Source organism: Cetorhinus maximus, chromosome 6 (assembly GCF_964194155.1).
Source record: "Cetorhinus maximus chromosome 6, sCetMax3.hap1.1, whole genome shotgun sequence".
Lineage (NCBI taxonomy): Eukaryota > Metazoa > Chordata > Chondrichthyes > Lamniformes > Cetorhinidae > Cetorhinus > Cetorhinus maximus.
In genome coordinates this window covers 68,467,017-68,478,472 of record NC_135884.1, presented here as the reverse complement: position 1 = coordinate 68,478,472, position 11,456 = coordinate 68,467,017, and positions in this window count along the sequence as shown.

Sequence of the window (11,456 nt, the reverse complement as noted above, 5' to 3'; positions counted from 1 at the left end):
GATCGGGGAGGGAGGGAGCGGTGCAGGATCAGGGAGGGAGCAGTGCAGGATCGGGGAGGGAGGGAGCGGTGCAGGATCAGGGAGGAGGGAGCGGTGCAGGATCGGGGAGGGAGGGAGCGGTGCAGGATCAGGGAGGAGGGAACGGTGCAGGATCGGGGGGGGAGGGAGCGGTGCAGGATCGGGGAGGAGGGAGTTGTGCAGGATCAGGTAGGAGGGAGCGGTGCAGGATCAGGGAGGGAGGGAGCGGTGCAGGATCGGGGAGGGAGGGAGCGGTGCAGGATCAGGGAGGAGGGAGCGGTGCAGAATCGGGGAGGGAGGGAGCGGTGCAGGATCAGGGAGGAGGGAGCGGTGCAGAATCGGGGAGGGAGGGAGCGGTGCAGGATCAGGGAGGAGGGAGCGGTGCAGAATCGGGGAGGGAGGGAGCGGTGCAGGATCAGGGAGGAGGGAGCGGTGCAGAATCGGGGAGGGAGGGAGTGGTGCAGGATCAGGGAGGAGGGAGCAGTGCAGGATCAGGGAGGAGGGAGCGGTGCAGGATCAGGGAGGAGGGAGCGATGCAGGATCAGGGAGGGAGGGAGCGGTGCAGGATCAGGGAGGAGGGAATTGTGCAGACTCCACACTCCTTGCAGGCTCTGGAGTTGCAACATCTGCTCTGCCTTGGATATGCCGGGAGCCTGGATGGATGGTGAGGTGTTAGAGCATTTACCTGGCACTCACATAAAATTAGTGAGTTCCCAATGCTGCACACAGTCCAATGCTCTGCTTATTTCAGGCACATTCCCTCACCCTGTACAATTGGTCAGCTTTGTCTCCACTGGTAACTCCATGTCTATACTGAGAGCGCATGGGATTTCTTAACTTGGCCATATATAGACCCTGCAGCCTTAACTGCCCCATGTAATCACCCTGGATCCTTTCGGTGAAACCCCTAAACAATCCTCACACTCTGCCTGCCATCCATCCCTCTCTCCTGTTCCTCCACATGCCATCCCCTCTCCCACACCCTATCCACCTCCTCCCCCTCCCCTCCATCCCCTCTCCCACACCCTATCCAGCCCCTCCCCCTCCCCTCCATCCCCTCTCCCACTCCCTATCCACCCCCTCCCCCTGCCCTCCATCCCCTCTGCCACACACTATCCACCCCCCTCCCCTCCAACCCCTCTCCCACACCCTATCCACCACCTCCCCCTGCCCTCCATCCCCTCTCCCACTCCCTATCCACCCCCTCCCCCTGCCCTCCATCCCCTCTGCCACACCCTATCCACCCCCTCCCCTCCCCTCCAGCCCCTCTCCCACACCCTATCCAGCCCCTCCCTCTCCCCTCCATCCCCTCTCCCACACCCTATCCACCCCCTCCCTCTCCCCTCCATCCCCTCTCCCACACCCTATCCACCTCCTCCCCCTCCCCTCCATCCCCTCTCCCACACCCTATCCACCCCCTCCCCTCCCCTCCAGCTCCTCTCCCACACCCTATCCACACCCTCCCCCTCCCCTCCATCCCCTCTCCCACACGCTATCCACCTCCTCCCCCTCCCCTCCATCCCCCCTCCCACACCCTATCCACCCCCTCCCCCTGTCCTCCAGCCCCTCTCCCACACCCTATCCTCCCCCTCCCCCTGCCCTCCAGCCCCTCTCCCACACCCTATCCTCCCCCTCCCCCTGCCCTCCATCCCCTCTCCCACACCCTATCCACCCCCTCCACTCCACCTGCCCTCCATCCCGTCTCCCACTCCCTATCCACCCCTCCCCCTGCCCTCCAGCCCCTCCCCCACACCCTATCCACCCCCTCCCCTCCTCTCCATCCCCTCTGCCACAGCCTATCCATCCCCCTCCCCTCCATCACCTCTCCCACACGCTATCCACCCCCTCCACCTCCCCTCCATCCCCTCTCCCTCACCCTATCCACCCCCCTCCCCTCCATCACCTCTCCCACACGCTATCCACCTCCTCCCCCTCCCCTCCATCCCCTCTCCCACACCCTATCCACCCTCTCCTCCTGCCCTCCAGCCCCTCTCCCACACCCTATCATCCCCCTCCCCCTGCCCTCCATCCCCTCTCCCACACCCTATCCACCCCCTCCCCCTCCCCCTGCCCTCCATCCCCTCTCCCACTCCCTATCCACCCCTCCCCCTGCCCTTCATCCCCTCTCCCACACCCTATCCACCCCCTCCCCTCCCCTCCAGCACCCTCTCCCACACCCTATCCACCCCTCCCCCTGCCCTCCAGCGTCTCTCCCACCCTATCCACCCCCCCCTCCCCTCCAGCCCCTCTCCCACACACTATCCACCCCTCCCCCTGCCCTCCAGCCCCTCTCCCACACCCTATCCACCCCTCACCTCCCCTCCAGCCCCTCTCCCACACCCTATCCACCCCTCCCCCTGCCCTCCAGCCCCTCTCCCACACCCTATCCACCCCTCCCCTGCCTCCAGCCCTCTCCCACACCCTATCCACCCCCTCCCCCTCCACCTGCCCTCCATCCCTTCTCCCACACCCTATCCACCTAACCCCCTGCCCTCTATCCCCTCTCACACACCCTATCCACCCCTCCCCCTACCCCTGCCCTCCAGCCCCTCGCCCACACCCTATCCACCCGCTCCCCCTGCCCTCCATCCACTCTCCCACACCCTATCCACCCCCTCCCACTGCCCTCCATCCCCTCTCCCACACTCTATCCACCCCCTCCCCCTGCCCTCCATCCCCTCACCCACACCCTATCCACCCCTCCCCCTCCCCCCTGCCCTCCATCCCCTCTCCCACACCCTATCCACCCCCTCCCCCTCCCCCTACCCTCCGTCCCCTCTCCCACTCCCTATCCACCCCCTCCCCCTGCCCTCCATCCCCTCTCCCACACCCTATCTACCCCCTCCCACTCCCTCCATCCCCTCTCCCACACCCTATCCACCCCCTCCCCTGCCCTCCATCCCCTCTCCCACTCCCTACCCACCCCCTCCCCCTGCCCTCCATCCCCTCTCCCACACCCTATCCACCCCCTCCCCCTGCCCGCCATCCCCTCTCCCACACCCTATCCACCCCTCCCCCTCCACTTGCCCTCCATCCCCTCTCCCACACCCTATCCACCCCACCCCCTGCCCTCCATCCCCTCTCACACACCCTATCCACCCCCTCCCCCTCCCCCTGCCCTCCAGCCCCTCTCCCACACCCTATCCACCCGCTCCCCCTGCCCTCCATCCTCTCTCCCAAACCCTATCCACCCCCTCTCCCCTGCCCTCCATCCCCTCTCCACACCCTAACAACCCCTCCCCCTGCCCTCCATCCTCTCTCCCACTCCCTATCCACCCCCTCCCCCTGCCCTTTATCCCCTCTCCCACACCCTATCCACCCCCTCCCCCTGCCCTCCATCCCCTCTCCCACACCCTATCCACCCCTCCCCCTCCCCTCCATCCCCTCTACCACACCTATCCAACCCCTCCCCTCCAGCCCCTCTCCCACACCCTATCCACCCCCTCCCCCTCCCCTCCAGCCCCTCTCCCACACCCTATCCACCCCCTCCCCCTGCCCTCCATCCTCTCTCCCACACCCTATCCTCCCCCTCCCCCTCATCCCCTCTCCCACACCCTATCCACCTCCTCCCCCTGCCCTCCATCCCCTCACCCACACCCTATCCACCCCCTCCCCCTCCCCCTGCCCTCCATCCCCTCTCCCACACCCTATCCACCCCCTCCCCCTACCCTCCAGTCCCTCTCCCACACCCTATCCACCCCCTCCCCTCCCCCTGCCCTCCATCCCCTCTCCCACTCCCTATCCACCCCCTCCCCCTGCCCTTCATCCCCTCACCCACACCCTATCCATCCCCTCCCCTTCCCCTCCAGCCCCTCTCCCACACCCTATCCACCCCCTCCCCCTGCCCTCCATCCCCTCACCCACACCCTATCCACCCCCTCCCCCTGCCCTCCATCCCCTCTCCCACACCCTATCCACCCCCTCCCCCTACCCTCCAGTCCCTCTCCCACACCCTATCCACCCCCTCCCCCTCCCCCTGCCTCCATCCCCTCTCCCACTCCCTATCCACCCCCTCCCCCCACCCTTCATCCCCTTACCCACACCCTATCCATCCCCTCCCCTTCCCCTCCAGCCCCTCTCCCACACCCTATCCACCCCCTCCCCCTGCCCTCCATCCCCTCTCCCACACCCTATCCACCCCCTTCCCCTCCCCCTGCCCTCCATCCCCTCTACCACTCCCTATCCACCCCCTCCCCCTGCCCTCCATCCCCTCACCCACACCCTATCCACCCCCTCCCCCTCCCTCTGCCCTCCATCACCTCTCCCACACCCTATCCACCCCCTCCCCCTGCCCTCCATCCGCTCTCCCACTCCCTATCCACCCCCTCCCCTTCATCCCCTCACCCACACCCTATCCACCCCCTCCCCCTGCCCTCCATCCCCTCTCCCACACCCTATCCACCCCCTCCCCCTCCCCCTGCCCTCCATCCCCTCTCCCACTCCCTATCCACCCCCTCCCCCTGCCCTTCATCCCCTCACCCACACCCTATCCATCCCCTCCCCTTCCCCTCCAGCCCCTCTCCCACACCCTATCCACCCCCTCCCCCTGCCCTCCATCCCCTCTCCCACACCCTATCCACCCCCTCCCCCTCCCCCTGCCCTCCATCCCCTCTCCCACTCCCTATCCACCCCCTCCCCCTGCCCTCCATCCCCTCTCCCACACCCTATCTACCCCCTCCCCCTGCCCTCCATCCCCTCTCCCACACCCTATCCACCCCGTCCCCCTGCCCGCCATCCCCTCTCCCACACCCTATCCACCCCCGCCCCCTGCCCACCAGCCCCTCTCCCACACCCTATCCTCCCCTCCCGTGCCCTACATCCCCTCTCCCACACCCTATCCACCGCCCCCCTGCCCTCCAGCCCCTCTCCCACACCCTATCCACCCCTTCCCCCTGCCCTCCAGCCCCTCTCCCACACCCTATCCTCCCCTCCCCTCCATCCCCTCTCCCACACGCTATCCACCCCCTCTCCCTCATCCCCTCTCCCACACCCTATCCACCCCCTCCCCCTGCCCTCCATCCCCTCTCCCACACCCTATCCACCCCCTCCCCCTCATCCCCTCTCCCACACCCTATCCTCCCCCTCCCCCTGCCCTCCATCCCCTCTCCCACTCCCTATCCACCCCCTCCCCCTGCCCTCTATCCCCTCTCCCACACCCTATCCTCCCCCTCCCCCTGCCCTCCATCCCCTCTCCCACTCCCTATCCACCCCCTCCCCTCCATCCCCTCACCCACACCCTATCCACCCCTCCCCCTGCCCTCCATCCCCTCACCCACTCCCTATCCACCCCCTCCCCTCCATCCCCTCACCCACACCCTATCCACCCCCTCCCCCTGCCCTCCATCACCTCTCCCACTCCCTATCCACCACCTCCCCCTCATTCCCTCTCCCAAACCCTATCCACCCCTTCCTCCTGCCCTCCATCCCCTCTCCCACACCCTATCCAGCCCCTGCCCTCCAGCCCCTCACCCACATCCTGTCCACCCTCTCCCAACCCCCTGCCCTCCATGCACTCTCCACTCTTCTTGTGGCTGCTGTTATAACACATTTCTTCAATCTGAACTGAGTCTTAAACCTTTCTTGATGCTCTTGAGAGCTGGAAAACTGAACTGGAAATGAACAGCATCTAAGTTAGACTTGACTCCTTGCTCTCGAGTTCTGATTTCTTACGGGTGCTGTGGACAGGAAATCAGCCAGCTGCAGCTCTCCTTTTTAAACACTTATCTCTGCTTGGTCAGTCAATAACTGGAGCCAGGCAGTAAATAAACCCTGGGACAGATCACAATAAGCTGTTTGGTTACAATCAGGAGATTAAAATTAGTGTGTCACAGGTGCGACTCGAGAGCTTTGCCATTGCAAAGACAGAAAAGAGAACAGTATGGATCAGATTCTTCCTCAGGTTCTGGCTGAATAGTTTGTACAATGGGAGCTCACCACCATCTAGTGCACTGGGGAAGGTACTGCCACTGCCCCATGTGTCAACAGCCCTGATTTTAAACCATTCAAGTTGGGGATTTGTTCAAATAGTGGGCGAGTGCTGGAATTGGACCGCATTCCCTCCCCCACACTGTTCTGACAAGGTCTGGAGGACCTCCCCTCACCCACCCCACCCCTGCAATCCAGGCAAGCCCATAGGAGTCTAAAATGGAAAAGCTGTGCATGATATTAATGTCAGCAAAGGAAGACTGTGATCCAGTCCACTTCCGCATTCATGGGGGGACGGGAGGCCCACTTTCCCGATCGCTTGGTTGGTTGCTACTGATTTAGGGTGGGTTTAGAGGGGCCTTGCCTCGCAGTAACAGTCTCATCGGCCTGTCATACAAACACATGCTGGAAATGTGGCCAGTTTTAACTGTGGAAGTTGAACAGTGTAACTGGAAAGATGAGTCTTACTGCAGCATCATTTAAAGCCACGGAAAACACTGCCCAGGGTGGATCTTAATCTTTAGGGTGGGGGTTGGGGAAGGGAGTCATAATCGTGAAATGTGGGGTCCCTGGACAGTAGCAACCCATTTTTGTGGACCCCAGAGAAGCAAGAGCAAAAATAATGCAACACTTAATCTATTAAAAAATTCGATTCCATCAACCATGGAACTAGTTGAACTGTAGTATAAGGACCTGGCATGGAAAGAGTTAATGTGGGACTGGGCACAGTAGTGCCCACTCTGTGATATAAAGGAACACATGACCCGAGTCTAGAGAGCAGCCTTGTACTGAACAGAGACGTGTGTAGAAGCAAGCATGGAGACAGCTCCTAGCTTAGACCTTATACTCTATCTATGCACATTGTTATGAGTGGTTAGTAATCACTTACACTTTGCGGGAGTAACTATGACTTTTTGGTTGGCTTCTGTGTCATAGTGGACGTGGTCCCACTGGAGATGACGCAGTGAGACTGGATATTATATCCCAGCGTTATCCAGGTTGTTCTTGCCGTGCCGACAAATCAATTTGTGCGAAATCAACTCACTTGGCAGGGTTTGCGGAAACCCATAGGGGTTTGTAAATAAACGATGGGTGTTCTCTCGAAGCCTGATCCATGCGATGCGACTTAAAGCGATTGAATATCCTGGTCTTTGTGTGTAACCCAGCGGACAAGGATGGAAAACTTTGTAGATGTTTTTGCCGTGACAAAACGAGATTAATGCCCGTCAGTGAAACAGGGAGTGAGGTGGGATCTGTTAGATTCACAGGTACTCAAGCTAATGAGGAAGACTTCATTTGATCATTTGCACAGAGCATTCAAAGTCGGGGGTTGGAAAATCAGATAAAACTGGAGCAAACAACCTTGGCATTCTAAACGACCGAGTCATGGGAAGGAAGAAGATAGTGGGCAATTTAACATTTTATAATTCAAGTTTGGGAATTTTAACTGGATTAATTGTCCTCGGGATGTATTAATGCTATTTATGATAGAGACAACGTTACTATAAACGACTATACTAACAATAAAATTACTAATACTGAGTTTTATCTTGAGGGAGGTGGTTCTAACAAAGGAGTGGCAGTGCCCCATAGGCCAGGTAAGGTAAATAAGGTGATCAATAATGTCGGGATCCATTATCCCAGCAATCATCTTACTTGCATTACATGTAGCGAGGTATATAGTTCAATTGGCTCTTTTAAGGAACAACTTGGGGGTAGGCATTTTATAAAGGAAATTATAGCTATTTGTGGGGGATGAGGAAAAGAAGGAAACTATCATTCGATTGCATGCCATCACAGTAAATTCAAGAATTATAGAGAGGATATAAATGACAAGGGGATGATAGAATGTGGGATTTGCAGAATGAAATCTAAGACCACTCATGGGCTAGGACAGCACGAGAGGCAGAGGCATGCAGAAGCTAGGAATAATAAAACAATCAATAAGATCAGATCCCCCCCGACTGCCCCCCCCCCCCCCCACAAATTATCGGATTAAAGGTCCAAGTGGACCAGATAAGTAGTAACTATGTTTCTTCAGTTGGAAAAGGAATATAAAGAACATCATAACATTAATATTGGGTAAGAAGCAATCTTCTGAATTTATTAAGCTTAGAAATAGTTTGATCTTACACCGTCTTAACAACCATTGCACAGGCGGACAAGCTTAATTCAGGAGATGAGATAGATGAATTTTCATAGGAGAATGCTTCTACAGCTGGGAAATGCTGATAATGATGGTGAATTGGACAACAAAAGTATGATATCCTTGATTAATTTGACGATACCCAGTATTGTGAGACAGCCAATGGTAAAGGCTGAGTTGTTCAAATCCCAAAGGGAAACTTGAAACAACTGTCAAAACCCATTTTTGCAATTTGTATGTTTCGAAATGCAGGTTTTGAATTCAGTAATAATAAGACCACCAAGCCCCAAGAGGTTTTTTTTAATAAAACTAAACATTTATTAATACAAGAAAGATTGTAAATACATACGTATGTCTACAAAATTACTACTATAATAACTACAAAGGTCCCCTAATTAATCTCTCAGTTACACCCCTGTTAAAGCAACAGTAAATCTCATAGATTTAAACCGACACCTGGCAGACCACACCCTGGACAGTCGCATTCAAAATGAGCTTCTTTCAGCTCTGGGTCCTTGCAGACAGACTTGAGGCTTACAGGCTGGAGGCTTCTCACACTTGATGGATCTTAAAATGCCTCTACCTTACACACAATCTTCTTTCTCCTTTATGCATATCTTTTTCTTTGAAGGTAAATTTTCCATCGTATCGCTAGGCTTTTAATTTTACTTTTTCTAACAATAATATTCTCTCATTCCACCAATTTTATTAGTAAACTGAAAAAAAACACACTGTTTGGCGTCTTTTAGCTAGGTGCAAGATTTCACCCATTCTTTTGAATGGTTTATTTAAAAATGCAAATTGCCCCCTTGACACCTATGTTTCTAAGCTTCCCCATGTTTATCTAATTACCATTTCAAACCTACTTCTTTCTATACATCAAAGCACCCAGACTGTCTGGCTTTAATCCAATTAAGACACACACACATAGACACAGACACCACTAAACTCTATTTTAAACAACAATTTCCAATAGCATTATAGACATGAATCTCTTCATGACATCAGAAGGAAAAAACACTAAAAACTGGGAAATAAGAATATTGGTCCGAACTTGTATACCATAAAATGGAACACCAGTAAAAACTGGGAAATAAGAGTACTGGTCCAAACGGTTTTTTCCTTCTGGGTACAAATTATTGAAACCGACACAATCAGAGTAGCTCAATTAATATGTTGAACCGTATTGGGATTAAGGTAATTAGCTAAGAAAGTTAAAAGGGCAGCAAAAGAAATCAATAGGTGAATCTAAAAATAACGCTAATGGTAAAAAAAAGCCTATAATAACAGTGGTGAGGGAGATACGCTGGGAGGAAATCCACTTTTAAACAGACCCAGGTTCTCTTTATGAAGGATAAAAGACGTCTCGCTCAGAAAATAATGGGAGAACTGGATCAAATTGTTTGTTCTTTTAGTATTGATTAATTGGCGGCCCATTTAAGGACCAAATTATCAATACCCAGTAACAAAGCAGGTGCTGGGAAACCTTCATTTGGCAGGATACAGGCAAACAACAAGGGGCTCTTGGATGAAATTGTAGTAAAAGAGATTAAAGTGGGTATTGATGAATTCAAAACTAATACAGCCCCTGGACCAGATAAACTGGAAATGAAAGCTTTGAAAAAATTGTCTAATTGAGACAGGATGATTCTAGCAGGATTTCTTAATCTGTGGATTAGAACATTAATGGTTCCCGTCGTGTTAAAAAAAATTGTAGAACTAACTTAATCCCCAAAACAGATGATCAAGTTGACCAATTACAATTGACTCAATCTTAGTATGGCTGCTTACTAAAATGATCACAAAGAGATTGGCTCCTGCCATCGATATCATTCCTAGGCAGAAGGGCTTTATATCTGGGACGTCCGGATGTAATGAAAATATCAGCATTCTTCAGAATTGCCTGAAGGGGGCGAAACTAAACAAAAACATTTGGTCCTGGCATTTAACAATTTGCCCAAAGCATTTGATTCAGTAGGTTTAAATTGACTTTGAAAAGCATACAAAGTGTGGGTCTCAGTGATGAATTTATTAAACTTATTGAGGATTTATACAATGGCATAAATACAAGCATTGTGGCAGGAGGAGGTAAAACCGAGCCAATTTTAATTTATAAGGGGGTCAAACAGGGTGATCCTTCATCACTTTTACTGCTCAATATTGTAATGGATACACTCATCCATACCTTAGAGGATGCAGGTACTGGGGGGCATCAAACTTGGAAGCAATAGCAGACCTGAGAATTGTACGTCATTAGCTTTTGCAGTAAATATTGCATTATTAAGTGACTCTCGTAGGTATGTGCGGAAATTTAGAAATATTAGAAAATATTTGTAGAAAAGCTGGTCTCCAAATTAATGTCAAAGAGACTGTGGGGTTTTATTTGAAGGCAAAAAATAAAGCCTTCCATTACAATGATGAGGAAATTGGACTCTGAATAGATCAGAATGAAAATATATTATGCCTAGAGAGGTTGAAAAATGTCTTACAGCCCGCATTGACCCCTGGGCCAGGGTTATGCTTGGTAATTGGGAGGCCAAATTACAGGTCTGCATTGACAATTTGATGGTCATATCTTTAAAACCTTCTCAACGGTTGGAAATCTTGAGTACTTATATAAATCTACTATTGCTTAACCTTAAAAGAAGCTTCTCAGAACATGTTAATTAGTTCGGGTAACATTATTAATAAGGCCTTTAAAAACATTTTTACATTTATCTGCAGAAACATCAGAAGGCTTCCTTTATTCTAAACATAGAAACTGAGGTTTGGGTTTGCTGAGGCTAGAAATCCAAATCCCATGTATAATTATAAGGAAATCGGCAGCTATTAAAGGTCCTTGGGATCCAGTCATCAAGGCTTGCTTTGTATATCATGGAAGGGATGTTAATCAATGTATTAATCACTTCATTCGTAGAGGAATCAGGTACTTCCCGTGGAGTGGAAGAGTCCCCCAATAGGAAGGGAGAACATCGAACTCAATGGACCAAGACACCATTGTGACCAAAGAAGGACAATAAGTTTATTAGTGATCTGCAAGATGGCAAGAGTATGAATTTGATAAAAGAAGCCAACTCAACTTTCAAGGAGTGGGCACTTCATCCTTTCACGAGGACCCTGTATCTAACAACTGGCTTCATTTTAACCTCATGAAACAGTCTATTTTAATTACATACCAACACATTTCCTACAAAATGTGCACTGTAATTGGCAGATATGAGCATATGAAAAATTGGAGATGCAGGTACAAGGTTGACATTTTCTCACATCTCAGGCAACTGCCTAGTCAGTAAAAATGTCAGAATGCATAGATATAAAACTCCCAATATGCTGAAAGAGAGAGTTGTCAAATATGTCTTGTCCGCAT